Source organism: Tenrec ecaudatus, chromosome 2 (assembly GCF_050624435.1).
Source record: "Tenrec ecaudatus isolate mTenEca1 chromosome 2, mTenEca1.hap1, whole genome shotgun sequence".
In the NCBI taxonomy this organism is placed as follows: domain Eukaryota; kingdom Metazoa; phylum Chordata; class Mammalia; order Afrosoricida; family Tenrecidae; genus Tenrec; species Tenrec ecaudatus.
Genome location: NC_134531.1, coordinates 250,990,305 through 251,003,373, shown reverse-complemented (window position 1 = coordinate 251,003,373; position 13,069 = coordinate 250,990,305).

Below are 13,069 nucleotides of genomic sequence, written 5' to 3'. Positions count from 1 at the left end.
GTCATCATCATCTTAAATCATAAAAGTAAAATTGAACATTCCTAAAGGCCAATATCTCTTTACTATTATCTCTTGCCAAGTTTGTACTGACAGAACCCATTAAAGGGAGAGTGACATTTTCCACATTTATCTCATGGGTAAAACATCAACCACATGACTAGCTTTGAACTGTCAAGATAATGACAACATTTAATGCTTTTCAAGACGCAAACTGTTACTTAATACTGCTATCCATCTTCAAATGTGAGGATAGGATTTCAAGGACAGTAGTACTTCAACGAAGGCATATCACATCTGTAGAACAGAGTCAGTTTTGATTGAATGGTTGTTGGTGTTTGCTTGCTTTAGACAAGATAGTTTGTATAGATCAAAGTTTTGTTGGCAACTTAAACCACCATAGATCTGAAATGCAAACAATCACAGATAGGAAATCCAGCCAACAGAAGAATAAAAATTTTTAAGAATATTGAGTCTTTCTGTTGAAGCACAGAAATAGCAAAGGTCGTGGACCAAGGTCTACCATTTAAGATGTATTCCGTTTTCCACCAAGAGATGGGCAGTAAATAATGGAAAAGTACGCCAACCTGGAGGAAGTTTGGAGTTCATGGAAAGTATATAAATCCCAGGAATGGAACTAATAACTAGGGTTGATAGGAGTCAAAGTAGGGAAAGAGGAAGACTGTTATCTAGGGGAACTATGTACTCGAGTATAAAAATGCAAAGAAATGACACAAATATGCTGTACAATCTGAAATAGTTACACAAGGGCTGTTATTGCTAACCAACCCGCAAACAAGCATTCTTCCCCAAGATAAAAGGAAATATAATCACTTTAAACTTTCATGACACAGGCATAAGGTAATTGCTACATTTATAAAATTAGGCTGTCAATGTGCTGATGGTCAGGGCATGTGAGTCACAAGTCGTAAGTGCTTATAGTTAAACAAGAGCTACAATAGAAGATCTTGTGGAGCTTGGGAAGCCCTATTAAAAGGGAAAAGAAAACAAAAAATATTAAGCATTTAATGGATGCTCCCCCCGCCTACTTTTAATCTATAGATAGAAAACCAGTCCTAGAACCAGAAAGCATTCCCTGGGTTATAATTTCCAATCCACATTAAAGTCCTTTCCTCTTTAGCCCCTAGCCTTAAGTATTATAAAGCTTAATCAGTTTAGTAGGACAAACAGAAGCTGAGCAACTATTGTGTGCAGGACAGGTGCCCAGAAGAGAAGAGAAGACATGTTCCTTGCCTTGAACCATAAATAAACTCTCTTTTAGTAAGGCTGTAAAGTCTCAGAGAAGAACACTGTGTAATTATTTTTAGAAGTTTTTCAGTCTTTGGGCCTATGTGGCTTTAAAGTATACACCCTGCCTCTCTCTGTATTTCTACAGTTTGTTCCAGTAGACCTCTGGACACACAGCATGGGCGCCAGAAATTAAAGGAAAAATTATCACATTTGGCTCAATTATCAGGGTTGGTTTGCCGATGTTACATGATACCAAATGGCACCAATTTGTCATATCACCGTTTCTGTGGGTCAGAAATCTTGGTCGAACTTGCCACAGTTAGCTCCTTTGCTCAGGGTTCCTGGGCCAGAAACCACCGTGCCCTCTGGGCTCGGTTCATATCAAGGGAAGAGCCCACTCTGCGCTACAATGCTGCTCCTTGCAGTTCAAGGACTGATGTCCTCACTTTCTTGCCCAGTGTCTTCCTTCGTCTTCAAATGCACAATATCAGCACTTTGAATCCCTGACTTCCCTTTCTGCTGCCAACTTTGGAAACAATTCTGCTCAGAAAGGCTCATGTAATTTGATTAGGTCAACTGGATAATCCCAAGTATTTCCCTATTTAAACACTCAATTAGTAACCCTAATTATACTACAAAGTCCTTTTTCCCCATGTAATATGAAATAGTCGCAGGAGTAACACCAGGTGGTGAAAATCTGCCAATGATACTTATTTGATTACAAATCCATGGAGATCTGTCCCAGATAGTTTAAGCCAAAAGGGACTCCATAAACTAGTAAGGAAGTGAAGGAGTGACTGTGCCTTCATCATGGATAGAGAAATAAATCCTTGAAAACATCACCGGACCTCAGTCTTCATTTCTTGCTTCAATCCCTCCATTCTGCTACCCCCTTCTATGTCACCTACTGCAGGCTTATTTCCTTCTGCTTTCCCGGATCAGTGATCCACGGAAAACCCACAGAAAAATGCTTTGCGTAGGTGCCTCAGACTCTGCTTGCGGGGTCTGGAAGACACTCCCTGTTCACTCTGTAATCATCCGATAGCCAAAGTCCCACTTACACCCAACTCAGCTATAACTCTTTTATTTTGCTTCTAATAAAGAACTCTAATTGATAGGCTGGATAGAGAAAGGGGAGAGGGGCAAAAGAACTACATGCTCGCTGCTTCATAAACACCAGGTGAAATGGTGAAGAACATTAGGTGCGTTGGGGAGAAAGTGGTGAAAAAAACCCAAAAAACTAAGCATGACTATCTATTTCATTAGTAGTCAATGTTTAGTGTCCTAGAGTCCAGACTAGGTTTTAGGACCCAGGGGGCAGGACCCATGAGCTGTTCCTCTCTGTCTTTCTTAACATTCAGCACAAGGTATCGCACAAAACAGAGAGGATATGAAAGGATACAAGGCAGATGGGTAAATTCCTGAAAGTCATTGCCATCGTGTAAAAAGACCAACTGAAGGGTGTTTTTCTGATGTGAGTCGGGTTGATAACAATTTACCTTTACCTAGTAAATTACAATTTACTCATTTATTACCTGTGACAATTCTTCGAGGTGAGTTTAAGCAAAACCGCATTTTATGTTATGTGTTTTTAAACTGTTGTCTTAGCACATTATCCACGTGTCATATCATTCAATAATTCAATCATATTAAGAAGAGTTGTAAAATTGTCATCATATTCACTTCTAGAACAGTTTCTTCTTCTTTGTCGTCATTGTTACTCATGTAATTTTTTTTCTAATTGTGATGAAAATATACCCAACAGAACATTCACCAATTCCACAGCTTCTACTCGTGTCAGTCAGTATCACTGATTATACTCTTTGGGCTGTACAGCCAATATTGACATCCTTTTCCAGATTATTCCACCACCATCGACATAAACTCAATGGCCTCTAAGCAACAACTCTTTCCCCTTCACCATTGGTCAAGTTTGGTTTCTTCGCCCCACCCTCCCATGGTTTTCTTTTTCCTTTCCTTTTTGTTTTTTTTCTCTCGATAAAATATTCACTTATTATGTACTCCCATGGTTAAATCACTTTTAAAATTAGTTATATAATCATAATCACTTCTGGTGTTCCTTCCCTCTTCCACATTCATTGTTTGTTCCCCAAATCCCCTCACCTTCCCTATCACCCACCTCCACCCCTACCTCCCCTACAAATCCTCCCCTCAATTATTATCCCTATGCACCCACTCCTTCTGTGCTTCACAAACTGGGAAACCCGACAGAAGCAATAAAAAACAAAACCACAATAAAGTGGTAAGTATAAAATAATACTAATATAAAGGTAAACATACGAATAATGAGTAAGCAAGAAAAGACCGACATCAACATTTAAAAAGTCAGCAAAGAATTTTCCGTCATGGAACAAGCAGGAAAGGCTTGCACCTAGAACAAATGCAGCTGAACAACCGCATTTTGTAGCTGAGGTAATCAAGCCTCAGAGACATACAGATTTGCCCAAAGGAACATAGCCAGTAAGTGCTGAATCAGAGTATCTGACCCCAATCCTATATTTCTTCTATTAAAGACAACCTTCCCGGGAAAGGATCCTCCACCTCCACAGCCCCTCATCCCCACTCCACTGCCCCTCCCAACTAGATTTTGTATTTCTCAGAAAGTACCCCGTGCTCTTGACCCCTGAGATTAAAGAGTCCTGGGAGTGGTGGTGATGAAAAGGGGAGTGGTGCCCTGCAGTTCTTTCCCAGAAAGATGAGTAGCATCAAGAAGGAAAGCCACCAAGAGTGTTTAAATGATGTGCTAAAGACAGCAGGGCCTGGAGCTGGCTGGGGGTACAGGAGAAAGTAAGAAAAACCCGCCCAACTCAACACCTCCGAGTGAGGCGTCAGAGTGACTCTTATACAGACCTGGGTATCTATTGTGTCAGCTGCTCAGCACTTTGAGTTTCCTGCCCAAGAAAAAAGTAAGGCCAATCCAATGTCTTTTCCATTATGTTTCACTCACGTCTTTTAAAACATAAGTAATTGGGTGGTGTGTGGCCACTTCGAAAGCAGAAGCCAAAACTTCTCCTTTAACCATGGTAACATCTCCCATGCAGGGAGAGAGTCCTGCTTGCTTCTTCTCACAGCCAGAAAGCAGAGGCTGAGAACAGGGCATCTGTCCCAATGCTATGGGTATCATATGGGTCCCACGACTGATCTTTGAGGCCCAAGAAAACGCACAATCCCATCTGTGTCGCTCTTGAAAAGAGCCTCTGCGAATCTCTTTGAAACTGTCTGCTGGCTGGGATTTTCACATTCACACGGATGGTGTCTGATTTTCCATTTAACAATGTTTTTCTACCTGGGGACCTCGCTTTGAAACTATTTTATTCCGGGAGTGTTAGGCTTCATCCCAATGGAAAAGCAGGACCACAACCTTTCCTGGGCATCAGACTTCCCCTCCCACCCCCCACCTCTAAAGGGCTCAGCAGGGGTCACGGTGATCTTGCCTGAAAACGTCCGCCTTTCCAGCCAGAAAACCTTCCCAAGTGGAATCCAAACACACACCAAAGACAAACTCATCTGCCCTGACATGTTTGTCCTTTGCCCAAGAATTTTAGAGTGTCATTCCAAACACCAAAAAATGGAATTTCTCTTTGTTGATCAGTATTGTTACCGCCCAACAGATTGGGACTGGATTGGTCCCAGTCACATTTTATCTACACTCTACTTTAAGGAAAATGCCTAAAATTATCCAAGGCATTCAAGAGTGGCGTTTGTTGTCCACACTACTTTCCCACAGCCTTACCATGGTTGTTCTGAAATGCTATGTTTTTCAAAAAGCCTGTAACTTTTTCTTAAATCAAACCAGTTCTCAGGGTGTCTGATCCTAAATACAGAACGACTTCACTTTAGGCTTTGTTTTTCTCCATTTTAAAGATTAGGAACCCTGGGGATAGAGTGGTTATGCGTTGGGTTGCTTACAGCAAAGTCAGCAGTTTGAAACCACCAGCTGCTGCATAGGAGAAAGATGAGGCTTGATACTCACCAAAAGAGGCTTACAAACCCACAGGGGCAGTTCTACCCTGTTCCACAGGGTCACTATGAGTTAGAATTGACTCATTGACAATTAGTTTGGTTTTTTTATGTTGTTTTTGTTTTTACAATGTTGGTGTTTTAATTAAGATAGAATCTAATGTTTATTCATTTTGGGAAAAGAGGGTATATAGCTGAGGTGAAAGACTAAGCCCATCTAGAGCCCAATAGAAAAATTCCAAAGAGGATAATTCAGAAAGGGTGTATTTCAGGCAAAAGAGTCACAGGTGGCAGGTGTGAGAGAATCACACAGCCTACTCTAATAACATGAAGATGGCAAGGGCAGATGAAGTTTTTTTTTTACCACCCATGGGGTTGAGGCAAGGCGAATTCAGACGGAGATAGAATTGGATGGAGTTTGCTGTCTTATACAAAACAGTGCCTTTTGGTCATGGGACAGAGGGGGTACCACAGGGGAGGAGCCATGGGGTATACACCAGATTTCACTTTTTTCCGTTTGTCACAGTCTCATGCAAGGAAGAGGTAGCAGGAACCAAAAGGAAGCCTGAGAGCTTGGGGAGCCCTGTGGATCGAATCCACATAAGTCAGCCTTTCAGGATCGACCACTGTGTTGTGCTCCTGTGATGGACAGGGATGATCATAACCAAGGCACTTGGGCATTCCTCGTTCTGTTGCAGACACTAGTGTACTTTACTTCTGCTGACCCTTCTCTAACAGATATTGTTCTCTATCTGACAGATGTAGAAACTGAGGCACAGAGGCATTTAATAATATGCCCAAAGTTTTGAGAATGGTGATGGCGCCAAATGTTCAAATGGGCTTGACACATGGATGGATGGATAATGATAAGAGTTCTATAAACCCCAATAAAATGATTTTTAAAATAATAATATGCCCGGAGTGGTCGCACAGCTAGTAAGTGCCCTATCTCGCTTTTGAGCTTAGGTCTTTCCAGTCCATCTGGTATATACAATGCCCACCATGGTACTTGGCATCTATTGAATTTCAGCATACAGGAATGACAACAAAGAGACCTTCCTCCTGCTCACTGCCGATGCCCGATGTGTTGGGCTAAGCACCTCAGAGCCCACTAATGGATCTTATCCAAGAGAGATAACTTCCTGTCACTGGAAAGATGCTCAACCTTGGATCAAGAACTGTGTGGTGGCCGTAAGGATACACCTCTCCGATTTCCCTTTGCTGGAAGTGTAATGAACTAACATACCAGAGGATTCGCTCCAAAATGTCATCTCTCTTCAGCCCCGGTGGTCAAACCTGCCACCAGCTTCTGCTCCCAGCCACTGATGGAATGCCTCAGGGTCACCAAGTCACGCCTTTTCCTGAAAGGAGTGGGGCTTATCAAACTTGTTAGGTCTGCCTTTGGGTCTAAGATGTTTCCCCAAACCCTTCTTTCCCTCATGTGGGATAAGACTTTCATTATAATCTGACAGCTTTCCCCAACACCCTCCCCATGGTGCTCTTCACGGGCATTTGCCCAACTGAGACTTTTGCAAGCTTCATTCTGACTTGGCGTTTGCTTTTGGTAAACCTACCCTAACACCATCCCTAACAGTCTCACTGAAACTGTCACCTTGTTTGTTGGTTGGTTTGTTTGAAACTGCCATCAAAACAACTTACCAAATTGCTATAAAAGAAAACAAGAGAAGTCAATCAAGTACCTATCCTCAAGTAGCTTACAATCTCCCACCACAATGGTGTGTACTAAGATACACTACTCTGAGGTTGTCTGTTATGCCTGAAGAAAAGACTACACTGAGAGCTGAATCTCCACAGTTGGGGGCCTTCTATTACCATCAGTGAGAATTCCACGCATGTTTCTTGTTCGTGTCTTTTTGAAATTTTTGTTTTAAATCCAATATCAAACTGTGGTTTGGTGAGTCCTAAGTGGAAATCGCTTGGCAGGAAGGGAAAAAAATGAGTCAGCTGTCTTTGTTCAATTTAAAATATGTACTTTCCTAGTATCCCATTCTTTCCACTGTTTTTTCTACAAAGACCCCACTCCTTCCCATAAAATAGGTTTGCTCTCAGGAAGTCTTCGGTTTCTCTGGGGCAGAGCAGGCAGCAGCAAAACCATTGGGCTAAAGCATTTCTTTTATTTATATAACACACTACTGTGTGTGTATCCCTCCAACACCCCAAAAGAACAATAATCTTCCTAACATTGTCTTCTGTAGCTATTTGACAAGATTTCCATTCGTATAAGAAACTGTGGGAGCATAGATGAGGTACAAAGACAGAGACAGACAGAAAGAGAGACTTCTAGTTACCATTGATGTCAGGCTTGCAAAGCTAAGATTTAAGAAATGAAAAATAATTCTAATTGTCCTACTATTTACCATTTTTTTTGCTTGAAGACAGTCATGGTTTTTGTTGTTTATCTTTTTGTTTGAGTTGTGTGTGTGTATATGTAAAATAACCACCCAGAGGAAATTCCTTAAAATTAACAACAACATTTTAAGCACTACGAAGTCTCTAGCAGCTAATTAACCACTTAGGAAACAAAATAAAGAGTCTAATGATAAATCATTTTTTTAACTTCCAGATATATGAAGTTGATTAACTGAATTGATTCAATTAATTTCTTATCAGGTATGCTATTTTTAAAAATATTTTGTTAAATTGTTAGCTGAAGGGTATAGGGAGCACCCTAATCTTGAAGATGTCTTCCCAACTGGCAGGATGCCCCTGTTTGCACTGAAACAGCCTATACAATGTAAGCAAAAGCTTACTAGAGAAAGACTCTGCTTTTCATGGGGCCAGATGTCTTCAGTTGTATTAGTGGCATCTAATTGATTCCAGGAACCCTAGCATGAATTCTGACAGGAATTCACTAAAGAATCAGACCCCAGACATAGCTCCTTGATACTCATCTAATCAATAACTTACCCAACTTGACCTTTCAGAGGCCTCTGTCTGCTGCCTGGCAGAAACTCCCACTGGATTGATTCAGGAATCCAGTTAAGTGGAAGGTATAGCCCTTCTCTACGAGTACATTTCAGGCACCTCAAATAATTATCCTTCTTTGAAAATAGTTGTTACAAAAATAGAAGCAAAAAACAACGGGACTGATGGTTCTGGGGGGACATGAAAGAAGGGGCAGTGGGGGAAAGGAAGTGATGTTAACCAACCAGGGACAAGGGAACAACAAGTGATCCAAAATCAGTGGCAAGGAGGGTGTAAGAGGCCTGGTAGGGATTGATCAGGGAAATGTAAATGAGAGGAATTACTAAAACCCAAATGAAGGCTGATCATGATAGTGAGAAAACAGGAAACTAAAAGGAAATAGAAGAAAGAACATATACATATGTAAATATATTTAGATATGATAATGGTGAAATAGATCTATGTGCACATATTTATAGGTTTAGTATTAAGGTAGCAGATGGACATTGGGCCTCCATTCAAGTACTCCCTCAATGCAAGAACACTTTGCTCTATTAAACTGGCATTCCATGATGCACACCTTCCCCACACGATCACTGAAGACAAATGTGCATAAGCAAATGTGGTGAAGAAAGATGATGGTGCCCGGCTATCAGAAGATACAATGTCTGGGGTCTTAAAGGCTTGAACATAAACAAGCAGCCATCTAGCTCAGAAGCAACAAAGCCCACATGGAAGAAGCACACCTGCCTGTGTGATCACGAGGTGTCAAATTCATATCATTGTGCAGGAGGGAGAGTACAGCTTGGGGACCCAAAACTCATCTGTAGGCAACTGGACATCCCCTTACAGAAGGGACTCAGGGAAGAGACCAGCCAGTCAGGGTACAGGGTAGCAATAAGGAAACACAACTTTCCTCCAGTTCTTAAATACTGCCTCCCACACACTCACACACACTATCATGATCCCAATTCTACCTTACAAATACAGCTAGACCAGAGGATGTGCATGGGTACAGATAGGAACTGGAAACACAGGAAATCCAGGACAGGTGATTCCTTCTGGACCAGTGGTGAGAGTGGTGATACCAAGAGGGTTGAGGGAACGTGTGGTAGAAAGGGTCTACGGATAACCTCTTCCCTGGGGGATGGACAACAGAAAAGTGGGTGAAGGGAGATGTCACACAGTGTAAGATATGACAAAATAATAATTTATAAATTATCAAGGGTTCATGAGGGAGAGGGGAATGGGGAGGGAGGGAAAAATGAGGAACTAATACCAAGGGCTCAAATGGAAAGCAAATGATTTGAGAATGACGATGGCAACAAATGTACAAATGTGCTCGACACAATGGATGTATAAATGGATTGTGATAAGAATTGTAAGATCCCCCAATAAAAATGATATTTTTAAAGAAAAAAAAATGGAAGGAAAAGTAGAGTTCAAAATCCAATAAGATTAGTAAAATGGCTCTCTTTGGTCAATTTCACAAACTTTACTAGAGATCAAGATCTTTTACTTGGGAGACGTGTTCTTACCGTATACCATAAATTGTCCTAACATTCGGTGATGCCGTCATCGTTGATTCTGTCTCGTATGTGCAGAGCTTTCTTCCTGGGCACTTCTGAGTGCCTTAGAACCTCCAACTTTTCCCTAGGAGTCAAGGGCTCACCCTTTCACATAACCTAAGAAACTCCAAATCTTGTTCTTCTTTGTCAAGCCCCGTTTTGTTTCTCTACGGTCTTTAGGTTTGCATTAGGCTCGCATGTCGTTGAGTCTCAATTTGTCTTAAATGTTGCCAAAGGTTAGGACATGACTATATCTTTGAGGGGGCCATAAGTCCACCCATTATAACTACCTTTTAATTTTAATTAATGGCCTAGCTATTCAAAGATCAAACATCACAATGATTTTTTTCATTAAACAAAATGCATCGCCATTTCTAAATGGAATATTTATTCTTTTTTATTTCTGCCATCAAATAATCGATGTGACACCACACACATGAAAAGATGTGTTAGTTGTTTATTTTTACTCTGACTCCATTTAAAGTCATTTTTCAATTTTCTTTCTCTTTACACTTACTTGGCTTACTCTCTTATGGCAAGTCTTTCTGGGGATTTCCCTTTCGCATTGGATCAAACAAAAAAAACACCCAACCAGGTTCCATCAAGTTGATTCCAACTCGAGGCAACCTCCCGCATGTGGAGGTGAACTTCACTCCAGAGCTTTCCTGGCAGTGACCTTTCAGAAGTAGGTCCCTAGACTTTCCTTTGAGGACCTTCTCGGCAGGCTCAAATTGCCAACTTTGCAGTCAGCAGCTGTGTGCTCCCCAGTAATTCCATCATCGAGCCAAAACTCTGGGGTGTTCTGGGCCAGTGAAACAGTAAATGGGAGAAAAATCTTAGCAGAGGAAGTAAAGTAAAGATCGAATTCCATTTACAGGCCTACTTGAGCTTCAAGAGGCCGTCTTCAATGCCACGGACAATAGTCTGGGGTGGGAGTCAAAGTTGTCATGGGAAGGAATCAAAATTTAGGAAGAATGTGAAGGCATTTGAATCTAAGGCACTGGTAATCGTGGTCTCCTTCTGGGGAGCGATCCTGGCTCCATAGCATCCTTTGCTAATTGATCTGTTTGGTTTCCTCCTCAGTTTGGGAAAGGAACTGATAAGACAAGAGGCAGGATAGGTAGAGAGAAGGCGCTGAACATTTTCTGTATCAACTATTTTGCTCCTCGTTTATATATTCCCTTAATTAATCAAGTAACCATTATCCTTATTAAAGACAAACCCAATGGGAACAATTTTCCCCTGGGAAGAACTGCATTCCCGTATGTTTAAGTCATCATACGGTTTTCTTAGCATATTCGGTGTTAAACCTCAGCTATTGAAAACTCTTTTCTATTCCCCAGACAAAAGCACAAGTAGCCACATCAATAGACAACGCCAAAGAAAGCTTTTAACATTGTTATTTCAGTTATTAACCTTTGCATGACCCACATGACATATTTTAACCACTTATATTTTCAGGCTCTCAGGTGTCTTAGGAATCTGCTAACCCATTGAAGTACATACTGCCACATGACGGGGAACCTGTATAACTACGCAATGTGAAGAAATGAGCCTCACCCCACGGATCCTACCACCAGAGTCCACTTGAGACATATGTGAGCCCATTTAATTGTATTGAAATCAATACAAGCTCAATGGTTTCCCCTGTTCCCAGCATGCTTCCATTACAGAACATCACACACAAAAATAAATCCAAATCAGAAAGCAATCCAGTCATGATAGGGCAGTGGTTCTCAACCTGTGGGTCATGATCCCTTTGGGGGGGTTGAATGACCCTTTCACAGGGGTCGCCTAAGATCATGGGAAAACACATATTTCCAATGGTCTTGGGAACTGAGACACCACTCCTCTGTCTGTCTCCAGGTGGGTCTGCCCACATGTAAGGAGTACCTGCCATGAAGACTATTACCATGCTGCACCGTGCTTCAAGATGAAATTTCATTTATTTGTATTTAGAAAATAAATATTTCATTGCTTCTCAGCCTTTTGGCTAAGATCAAGTGTAGAAATAAATATTTCACAATATATAATTGCATATTGTTTTGTGACTAATCACTATGCTTTCATTACGTTCAATTTGTAACAATGAAAATACATCTTGCATGTCAGATATTTACATTATGATTCACAACAGTAGCAAAATTACAGTTATGAAGTAGCAACAAACATGATTTTATGGTTGGGGGTCACCACAATCTGAGGTACTGTATTGAAGGGTCGCGGCATTAGGAAGGTTGTGATAGGGTGATGATGGCCCAAAGCATTTCAGTCTGTTTTGAAGTACAAACTAGCAAAGAAGTGGCCCTCCTCCTGATTGCAGGACTAGGCCATGGAGGCCCCGCATTGGATTTGGAGTCTTAAGACCAATAATTAAAGGCCAGCTACCATTTATTGGCTAGAAAATTTGGACAAATGACTTAGTCTCTCTGAGTCTGAATCCCCCACTTATGAAATTGGGATCTCTTACCACCAGTCCTAGGCCGAAGGGTTTTTGTGAGGCTCCATGCAGAAAATGGATTTGAAATCGTTTTATAAATGATGAGGCACCATAGGAGATTTTATGGAATGCAGTGCTAATTTCGGTGAACTTTCTTCACGTCTGATGTCCTGGGTGACGTCCCACTACTCAAATTGCCGTCTATCATTAGCTTTCCAATCTATTCTCGAGATGGTCAGGAAATAAAGATAAGATCTACTCAAGGTTGTACTTTGCTCTCGTGGGCTTGTTTTAATATTCTTCAGTATCAACCTGATACTGAATATGAGAAATTTACAATTCCTCAGTCAGACCCTGGCCTCGTTTGGAGGAGGGTAATTACTTTCTCCATCATCTCCCTCCATATATGCAATCAGTTGGGTTCCAGTATATTTCATCTGGTAAGGTCTATGTGTAAATCCACTGTTTAGGCTGTTTGAAAACGGTATTTTCAATGAGCAGGTTGGTAAAGTCTATTATTGTATCTCTGGAACCATTTTTATTGCCAAGGTTATATTCCCTGCTATTGAACTTTCTTTCTTTCTAACTTTTGAATTCTTACGCCACTTATTATCACTGTATCTTGATTGTGTAAAAGTTGATAAAAGCATAATTTTTTCATCTTTGAGCTAAGTGGTTGGTGTATGAATTTGAATAACTAGCCTACCTTGTAGATGTATGCTGCTGTTGTTGTTAGATGTCTTCAAGTCATTTCAACTGATGGTAATGTTGAACAAGACAAAACACTGTCGGTCCCATCCTATCCTCACAATCATTGTTAGGGGTAAGTCCATTGATGCAGCAATTGTGTCGGCCTATCTCAATAATCCTTCTCATTCGCAATGAGCTTCTACTTTACCAATCCTTA